This window comes from Bubalus kerabau, chromosome X, assembly GCF_029407905.1.
Source record: "Bubalus kerabau isolate K-KA32 ecotype Philippines breed swamp buffalo chromosome X, PCC_UOA_SB_1v2, whole genome shotgun sequence".
NCBI lineage: Eukaryota > Metazoa > Chordata > Mammalia > Artiodactyla > Bovidae > Bubalus > Bubalus kerabau.
In genome coordinates this window covers 87,129,416-87,140,363 of record NC_073647.1, presented here as the reverse complement: position 1 = coordinate 87,140,363, position 10,948 = coordinate 87,129,416, and the positions used below count along the sequence as shown (strand labels likewise).

General features: G+C 37.8%; 1 pseudogene; it reads left to right on the top strand.

Annotated features, from left to right (window-relative positions):
* Positions 1 to 308: 308 nt before the first annotated feature.
* Positions 309 to 9,606, top strand: LOC129640086 (THO complex subunit 2-like; annotated as a pseudogene).
* The last annotated feature ends 1,342 nt before the right edge of the window (positions 9,607 to 10,948 follow it).

Genomic DNA, 10,948 nt, shown 5'->3' with positions numbered 1-10,948 from the left:
CGGGAATTTGTGATAGACAGGGAGGCCTGGCGTGCTGTGATTCATGGGGTCACAAAGAGTCGGACACGACTGAGTGACTGAACTCAACTTCACTGTAATAACTAATTAGAGAGTATATAACTCCATTGATAACACTAGCAAGGGGATACTCTTTCTGCCGCTTTCTGATGTCTATGTCAGAAGCTTTCTTTATCCCTTTTATATTTTAATAAAACTCTATTGCGCAAAAGCTCTTAGTGATCAAGCCTCGTCTCTGGCCCCGTATTGAATTCTTCTCCTCCAGAGGCCAAGAATCCAGACATCTTTCCATGGTTCAGCAACAACCTTTCACAAACGACAAAGACAAAAATACTAACCAAATCATCAGTAGACATGACTGCTACCTCACAGCCCTGCCCATCCGAGGGAGAAAAAAACTTATCTCCTTCCACCAGCAAGCAAGCACAAATCACACCCAATATGAAGGTTACACAAACAACTGGAGCAACCATACCTACCTAGCGAAGAAACCAAAAGGAAAAAGGTATTTGACCTAAAAGCTTGAGAAAAGGAAGCCTTAAACACAATTAAAAAAAAATGAAAAAGCAGATAAATATTGCAAAAATTAAGGAGCAACCTAGAAAAAACACAAGTCCAAATAAACAAAGAGAAAATAGGCAAACTCTCTGAAAAAGAATTAAGAGTAAAGATGATCCAAAACCTTGAAAATGCAATGGAGAAAATGCAAGAATCAATTAACACATTTAACAAACACCTAGAAGAAATAAAGAATAAACAGAGACAAACAATGTAATTACTGAAATTAAAAATACTCTATAAGGAATCAATTGCAGAATATCTGAGGCAGAATGGAAAAGTGAGCTGAAAGACAGAATGGTAGAAATAACTGCTGAACAGCAGAATATAGGAAAAGAATGAAAAGAATTGAGGATAGTCTCAGAGACCTCTGGGACAATATTAAATGCACCAACATTCATATTATAGGGGTACTTCAAGAAGAATAGGAAGAGAAAGAGTATGAAAAATTTTTTGAAGAGATGATAGTCAAAAATTTTCTCAAACTGGGAAAGGAAATAGTCAATTAAGTCCAAGAAGCACAGAGAGTCCAATACAGGGTAAACCAAGGAGAAACATGACAAGAAACATACTAATCAAATTTTAAACAATTTAACACAAATAAAGAATATTAAAAGTAGCAAGGGAAAAGCAGCAAGTAAGATACAAGGGAAATCCCATATGCTTAACAGCTGATTTTTCAGCAGAAGCTCTGCAGGCCAGAAGGGAATTTCAGGATATATTTAAAGTACTAAAAGGGAAAAATCTACAACCAAGATTACTCCACCCAACAAGGACCCCTTTGAAAACTGATGGAGAAATCAAGAGATTTACAGACAAGCAAAAATTAAATGAATTTAGTATCTCCAAACCAGTTTTACAATAAATGATAAAGGAGTTAGATAGACAGGAAACATAAAAGAAGAAAAAGTCCTATAGAAACAAATCCCAAGAAATTAAGAAAATGGCAATAGGAGCACTGTTGTTGTTTAGTCACACAGTCAAGTCCAGCTCTCTGAGACCCCATGGGCTGAATCATGCCAGGTTTCCCTTCACTACCTCCCAGAAGTTGCTCAAACTCATGTCCATTGAGTTGGTGATGCCATTCAACCATCTCATCCTCTGTCATCACCTTCTCCTCCTGCCTTCAATCTTTCCCATCATCAGGGTCTTTTTCAACAAGTCAGCTCTTTCCATCAGAGGACCAATTGTAGGTTCAGCTTCAGTATCAATCCTTCCAGCGAATATTCATGGTGGATTTCCTTTAGGATTGACTTGCTTGATATTGACATAAAGGCTGTATATGGCAAACCCACAGCAAACATTTTTCTCAATGGTAAAAAATTGAAAGCATTTCCTGTAAGATCAGGAACAAGACAAGGGTGCCACTCTCACCACTATTATTCAACATAGTTTTGGAAGTCCCAGCTATGGCAATCAGAGAAGGAAAAGAAATAAAAGGAATTCAGAATAGAAAAGAAGAAATAAAACTCTCACTGTTTGCAAATGACATGATACTATACATAAAAAAAAAAAAACCCTAAAGATACTATCAGTAAATTACTAGAGCTAATCAATGAATTTAGCGAAGTTGCAGGATACAAAATCAATATAGAGAATTTACTTGCATTCCTTTGTCAGTTTTCAGTTCAGTCACTCATTGGTGCTCGAATATTTGTGAGCCCATGGAATGCAGCATGCCAGGCTTCCCTGTCTATCACCAACTCCCAGAGCTTGCTCAAACTCATATCCATAAAGTCAGTGATGCCCTCCAACCATCTCATCTTCTGTCATTACCTTCTTCTCCTGCCTTCAATATTTCCCAGCATCAGGGTCTTTTCCAATGAGTCAGTTATTCTCATAAGGTGTCCAAAGTATTGGAGCTTCAGTTTCAGCATCATCCTTCCAATGAATATTTAGGACTGATTTCCTTTAGGATTGACTGGTTTCATCCCCTTGCATTCCAAGAGAATCTCCTTTATACTAACAATGAAAAATCAGAGAAATTAAAGAATCAATCCCATTTACCACTGCAACAGAAAGAATAAAATGTCTAGCAATAAACATACCTAAGAAGACAAACAATCTGTATACAGAAAACTATAAGACACTGAGGAAGGAAATCAAAGGCCATATAAACTGATGGAGAGATATGCCATGTTACTGGATTGGAAGAATCAACATTGTGAAAATGACTATACTACCAAATGCAATCTACACATTCAATATGATCCATATCAAATTACAAATGGCATTTTTCACAGAACTAGAACAAACAATTTCACAATACATATGGGAACACAAAAGACCACAAATAGCCAAAGCAATCTTGAGAAAGAAGAATGGTGCTGGAGGAGTCAACCTTCCTGACTTCAGACAGCATTACAAAGCTACAGTTATCAATACAGTATGGTACTGGTACAAAAACATAAATATAGAACAATGGAACAAAATAGAAAACCCAGACATAAGCCCACAAACCTATGGGCAAATCATCTTTGTCAAAGGAGGCACGAATATAAAATGGGGAAAAGATAGTCTGTTCAATAAGGGGTGCTGGGAAAACTGGACAGCTACATGTAAAAAAAAAAATGAAATTAGAATACTTCCTAAAAACATACACAAAGATAAAATCAAAATGGATTAAAGACCTAAATGTTAGACCAGAAACTGTAAAACTCTAAGAGTAAAACATTGGCTGAACAGAGTATGATAATTCACAGCAAGATCTTCCATGACCCGCCTCCTAGAGTAATGGGATTTAAAACAAAAATAAAAAAGTGGGACCTAATTAAACTTAAACACTTTTGTATAGCAAAGGAAACTATAAACAAGGTGAAAATACAACCCTCAGAATGGAAGAAAATAATAGGAAATGAAACAACTGACAAAGGATTAATTTCCAAAATATACAAGCAGCTCATAGAAGTCAATACCAGGAAAACAAACAACCCAGTCAAAAAGTAAGATAAGAATATAAACAGACATTTCTCCAAAGAAGATATACAAATGACTAATGAACACATGAAAAGATGTTCAATATATCTCATTATTATAGAAATGCAAATCAAAACTACAAAGAGATATCATCACACCAGTCAAAATGGTCATCATCAAAATGTCTAGAAACAATAAAAGCTGGAGAGGGTATAGAGAAAAGGGAATCCTCTTGCACTGTTGGTGGGAATGTAAATTGATACAGCCACTATGGAAGACAGTATGGAGATTCCTTAAAAAAAACACACACACACACACACACAAGAAATAAAACCACTGAAAGACTGTATATTCAATTTCTAGCCATATACCCTGAGGAAACCAAAACTGAAAAAGACAGATGTACTCCAATGTTCATTGAAACACTATTTACAATAGCTGGTACGTGGAAGCAACCTACATGTCCATTGATAGATGAATGGATAAGAAACAGTGGTACATACAGATCAGATCAGATCAGATCAGTCGCTCAGTCGTGTTCGACTCTTTGCGACCCCATGAATCACAGCACGCCAGGCCTCCCTGTCTATCACCAACCCCCAGAATTCACTCAGACTCACGTCCATCGAGTCAGTGATGCCATCCAGCCATCTCATCCTCTGTCGTCCCCTTCTCCTCCTGCCCCCAAACCCTCCCAGCATCAGAGTCTTTTCCAATGAGTCAACTCTTCGCATGAGGTGGCCAAAGTACTGGAGTTTCAGCTTTAGCATCATTCCTTCCAAAGAAATCCCAGGGCTCATCTCCTTCAGAATGGACTGGTTGGATCTCCTTGCAGTCCAAGGGACTCTCAAGAGTCTTACCCAACACCACAGTTCAAAAGCATCAATTCTTCGGTGCTCAGCCTTCTTCACAGTCCAACTCTCACATCCATACATGACCACAGGAAAAACCATAGCCTTGACTAGACGAACCTTTGTTGGTAAAGTAATGTCTCTGCTTTTGAATATTTTATCTAGGTTGGTCATAACTTTCCTTCCAAGGAGTAAGCATCTTTTAATTTCATGGCTGCAGTCACCATCTGTAGTGATTTTGGAGCCCAGAAAAATAAAGTCTGACACCGTTTCCACTGTTTCCCCATCTATTTCCCATGAAGTGATGGGACGGGATGCCATGATCTTCATTTTCTGAATGTTGAGCTTTAAGCCAACTTTTTCACTCTCCTCTTTCACTTTCATCAAGAGGCTTTTGAGTTCCTCTTCACTTTCTGCCATAAGGGTGGTGTCATCTGCATATCTGAGGTTATTGATATTTCTCCCAGCAATCTTGATTCCAGCTTGTGTTTTCTCCAGTCCAGCGTTTCTCATAATGTACTCTGCATATAAGTTAAATGGAATATTATTCAGCCATAAAAAAGAAAGCAGTTGTGTCAGTTCTAATGAGATTGATGAACCTAGAGCCTATTATACAGAGTAAAATAATTCAGAAAGAGAAAAGGAAATATCATATACAAATGCATATATATATAGAATCTAGAAAGATGGTACTGATAAAATTATTTTCAAGGCAGCAATGGAGACACAGATATAGATTACATACTTATGAACATGGAGTGGGGGGAGGAAGGAGAGGATGGGCTGTCTGGTGAGAGTAACATGGAATACCATAGATAAAATGAATAGCCAATGGGGGGGGGAAGATATTGCTATGATTTATATCAAAGAGTCTTCTGCCTGTGTCTCTAATTGTTTTATATTACATTTAGGTCTTTATTTAATTTTTACTTTATTTTTTGTATACAGTATTAGGGAGTGTTCTAAATTCATTCTTTTACATGTCTCTGTCCGGTTTTACCTGTCCCACTTATTAAAGAGATGGTCTTTTCTTCATTATATATTCTTGCCTTCTTTATCATAGGTTAGGCAGCCAGAGGTGCATGTGTTTATGTCTGGACTTTCTATCGTGTTCCATTTACCTAAATTTCTGTTTTTGCACAAATACCATACTATGTAGTTTTCTAGTATAATCTGAAGTCAGGGAACCTGATTCCCCTGTTCCATTCTTCTTTCTCATTATTTCTTTCACTATTTGGAGTTTTTACTATTTCCATACAAATTGCAAAGCTTACTGTTCTAGTTCTATGAAAAATGCCCTTGGTAATTTGGGATTCCTTTATGTCTATAAATTGTTTTGGGTTGTGTAGTCATTTTCTCAACATTCATTCATCCAGTCCAAGTACATGGTATATCTCTCCATCTGTTTGTCTCATCTTTTATTTCTTTCATCAATATTCTATTTTTTCTGAGTACAGTTATTTCCCCACCTTAAGTAGGTTTATTCCTAGGTATATGATTCTTTTAAATCAATGGTAAATGAGATTGTCTCTGTAAACTCTTTTTCTGATCATTCATTGCTAGTGGATAGGAATTTAATAGATATCTGTATATTAATTTTCTATCCTGCGACTTTACCAAATTTATTGATGAACTCTAGTAGTCTTCTAGTGACATCTTTAGAATTTTTTATATATAGTATCATGTCATCTGCAAACAGTAATAATTTTACTTTTTCTTTTCCAAATTTAATTCATTTTCTTTCTTTTTTTCCCCCTCTGATTGCCATGGCTAGAACTTATAAAACTATGTTGAATGAAAGTGGCAAGAGTGGACATCTTTGTATTGTTCCTGATCTTACAGGAGATCTTTTCAGATTTTCATCATTAAGAATTATGTTCTCTGTGGGTTTGTCATATATGGCCTTTATTATGTTGAGGTAGGTTTCCTCTAAGCCCACTTGTAGACTTTTTATCATAAATGTGTGTTGAATAGTGTTAAAAGTTTTTTCTTCATGTACTGACATGATCATGTGATTCATTCTTAATTTTCTTAATGTGCTGTATCACACTGACTCCCCACATCCAAGGAGCTGTGGCTGAGCGGGCACAGGAGGGCTGAGAGGAGCTACTCGATGTTCAAGGTCAGGAGGGGTGGTGGTGAGGAGATACCCCTCGTCCAAGGTAAGGAGCAGTGGCTGCGCTTTGCTGGAGCAGCCATGAAGAGATACAAATCGCTGTGAAAAGAAGAGAAGCGATGAGAAAAGGAGAAAAGGAAAAATATTCTCACTTGAATGCAGAGTTCCAAAGAATAGAAAAGACAGATAAGAAAGCCTTCCACAGCGATCAATGCAAAGAAATAGAGGAAACCAACAGAGTGGGAAAGACTAGAGATCTCTTCAAGAAAATTAGAGACAACAAGGGAACATTTCATGCAAAGATGGGCTCAATAAAGGACAGAAATGGCATGGACCTAACAGAAGCAGAAGCTATCAAGAAGAGGTGGCAAGAATACACAGAACTATACAAAAAACATCTTCATGAAAAGATAATCACAATGGTGTGATCACTGACCTAGAGGCAGACATCCTGGAATGTGAAGTCAAGTTGGCCTTAGAGAGCATCACTATGAACAAAGCTAGTGGAGGTGATGGAATTCCAGTTGAGCTACTTCAAATCCTGAAAGATGATGCTGTGAAAGTGCTGCACTCAATATGCCAGCAAATTTGGAAAACTCAGCGGAGGCCACAGGACTGGAAAAGCTGTTTTCATTCCAATCCCAAAGAAAGGCAATGCCAAAGAATGCTCAAACTACCACACAATTGCACTCATCTCACATGCTAATGAAGTAATGCTGAAAATTATCCAAGCTAGGCTTCAGCAATACGTGAACCGTGAACTTCCATATGTTCAAGATGGCTTTAGAAAAGGTAGAGGAACCAGAGATCAAATTGTGAACATCTGCTGGATCATCGAAAAAGAAAGACAGTTCCAGAAAAGCATCTATTTCTGCTTTATTGACTATGCCAAAGTCTTTGTGTGGATCACAATAAACTGTGGAATATTCTTCAAGAGATGGGAATACCAGACCACCTGACCTGTCTCCTGAGAAACCTGTATGCAGGTCAGTAAGCAACAGTTAGAACTGGACATGGAACAACAGACTGGTTCCAAATAGGAAAAGGAGTACATCAAAGCTGTATATTATCACCCTGCTTATTTAACTTATATGCAGAGTACATCATGAGAAAAGCTGGGCTTGAAGAAGCACAAGCTGGAATCACGATTGCCAGGAAAAATTCAATAACCTCAGATATGCAGATGACACCACCCTTATGACAGAAAGTGAAGAGGAACTCAAAAGCCTCTTGATGAAAGTGAAAGAGGAGAGTGAAAAAGTTGGCTTAAAGCTCAACATTCAGAAAACGAAGATCATGGCATCTGGTCCCATCACTTCATGGGAAATAGATGGGGAAACAGTGGAAACAGTGTCAGACTTTATTTTTTCTGGGCTCCAAAATCACTGCAGATGGTGATTGCAGCCATGAAATTAAAAGAAGCTTACTCCTTGTAAGGAAAGTTATGACCAACCTAGCTAGCATATTCAAAAGCAGAGACATTACTTTGCCAACAAAGGTCCGTCTAGTCAAGGCTATGGTTTTTCCAGTAGTCATGTATGGATGTGAGAGTTGGACTGTGAAGAATGCTGAGCGCCAAAGAATTAATGCTTTGGAACTGGGTGTTGGAGAAGACTCTTGAGAGTCCCTTGGACTGCAACGAGATCCAACCAGTCCATTCTGAAGGAGATTAGCCCTGGGATTTCTTTGGAAGGAATGATGCTAAAGCTGAAACTCCAGTACTTTGGCCACCTCGTGCAAAGATTTGACTCATTGGAAAAGTCTCTGATGCTGGGAGGTATTGGGGGCAGGAGTAGAAGGGGACGACAGAGGATGAGATGGCTGGATGGCATCACTGACTCAATGGATGTGAGTCTGAGTGAACTCTAGGAGTTGGTGATGGACAGGGAAGCCTGGCATGCTCTAATTCATGGGGTCACAGAGTCGGACACGACTGAGTGACTGAACTGAACTGATCACACTGATTGAGTTTCATATATTGAATAATGCTTACATCCCTAGGATAAATCCCAGTTGCTCAATGTTTATGATTCTTTTAATGTGGTATTGGATTCTATTTGCTAGTGTTTTGTTGAGGACTTTTGCATTTATGTTCTTCAGTGATATTTGTGATCTTTGTCTGATTTTGGTGTCAAGGTAGTGGTGGCCTCATATAATGAGATTAAAGTGTCCCTTCCTCTGCATTTTTGGGAAGATTTTTATCAGAATAGGTGTTAAGTCATCTTAAGTATTTGATAGAATTAGCCTGTGAAGACATTTGGCCGTATGCTTTTGCTTGTTGGAAATTTTTTTTAAATTTATTTATTTTAATTGGAGAACAATTGGGCTTCCCCAATAGCTCAGTAGGTAAAGAATCCGCCTGTAATGCAGAAGACCCCAGTTTGATTCCTGAGTTAGGAAGATCTGCTGGAGAATGAATAGGCTACCCACTCCAGTATGGGCTTCCCTTGTGGCTCAGCTGGTAAAGAATCCGTCTGCAATGTGGGAGACCTGGGTTTGATCCCTGGATTTGGAAGATCCCCTGAATAAGGGAAAGGCTAGTCCAGTATTCTGGCCTGGAGAATTCCATGAGCTGTATAGTTCATGCGGTCACAAACAGTCAGACACGGACATTACTGACTAATTTAAATTTATTTATTAAACATTTGAAACTTGTGGAAAAATTATGATCAGTGTCATGATACCCTGGTACAATTTGGTGGGCTTTAGCATCTAATCTAAGCACAGAAGATTATATAAAGCAAGTGCCTTCAATTGATGTGCTCTGTAATGAATTTCACACACCTCATGATGCAGCACTTTTCCTATCTAGGCCAATGTACACACACCATATTTCATCAAAGTATGATGAACTTAAAAAAATCAAGGAAGGCAAGTAAACAGTAGCATAAAGTTCATAAGTACATCACATCATATGAAATGGTGATGGCTCTTGTTCATGAAGCAGTGGTTTCCTTACACGTTTCCAAAGTCTGGGATGACATCAGTCCTCAATTCTATGCCACATTCTGGTCATTGACAATGTATAACCTTGCAGTTCCACATACCAGCTATGAACAGGAAGTCAATAAACTTAAAATCCAGATGAAAGCAATTGATGACAATCAGGAAATGCCTCCAAATAAAAATAAAAAAGAGAAGGAGTGATGTACTGCCCTTCAGGGCGAGCTTCTCGAGGAAGAAAAGAAACAGATGGAACATGTACAATGAATTCTGCAGAGACTGAAACTGGAAAAGGACAACTGGCTTTTAGCAAAATCTACCAAAAATGAGACCATCACAAAATTTCTACAGCTGTGTATATTTCCTCGATGTATTTTTTCAGCAATTGATGCTGTTTACTCATTTTGTTGAATGGGTACATCAACAGAAAACTCCAAATTTTTCCACACTTCTTTGCTATGATTGAGTTTTCTCTGATATAATTTACACAGTCACAAGCTGTACTGAAAATGAGCTAGTCAATATGGGAGATTCCCTTGCTGCATGTTAGAGACTGTGACCAGGTGGCACAGTGATAGAGCCACATATAAAAAGGAATGTGGAAATTATCCAGGATTCCTTACTATACGAGCAACTGGATTTGATGGTGGAAACAAAGCTGATCAGTTAGACTATGAAAATTTTTGACATGTTGTACACAAATGGCATTACAAACTAACCAAGGCATCAGTACATTGCCTTGAAAGAGGCGACTATACTCTCATCAGGAATATCTTGATTGTGCTAACAAAAAATACTTCCTTGGTACACAAAACTTTTGAATCTGGGTCAGGCTTTGGAAAGAAGAGAGCATAAAATCTTCCAAGAGGAAAAAGAAGAGGTCAGATCTATATGCATTGGCTATGGGCTACTCTGGGCAGTTGAAAAGTAGAAAGTCATACATGATACCTGAAAATGAGTTTCATCACAAAGACCCCCCCTTTGAGGAATTCAGTTGCCAGTGTACAAAATGGGCCTGGTGGCAGGCCTTCTTCATCGTCAATCAGAAGTGTATCTAAGTCGGACAAAAGCAGTAATACAGTTATGTAAAGTTTAAAAATAAAATAAAATTAAAAAAATAATAATAATAAAAAAAAAGATAAAAAAAAAAGAAGTGTATCTAAGTCGGACAAAAGCAGTAATACAGTTATGTAAAGTTTAAAAATAAAATAAAATTAAAAAAAAATAATAATTAAAAAAAAAAAAAAAGAAGTGTATCTAAGTCGGACAAAAGCAGTACTGTGGACACTGATAAATCAAGGGAGAGATCTCAATGTGGTGTGAAAGCTGTTGATAAAGCTTCTAGTTTCACACCAAAAGGGAATTCAAGTGATGGAAATAGTGGCTCTAACAGCAGCAAAGCTAAAGAAAATGACAAAGAAAAATGAAAAGAGACAGAAAAAGAGAAAAAAGAAAAGACTCCAGCTACTACTCGAGGCCCGAGTACTTGGTAAAGATGGGAAAGAAAAAACAAAGGAAGAACGGCCAAATAAAGATGAAAAAGCAA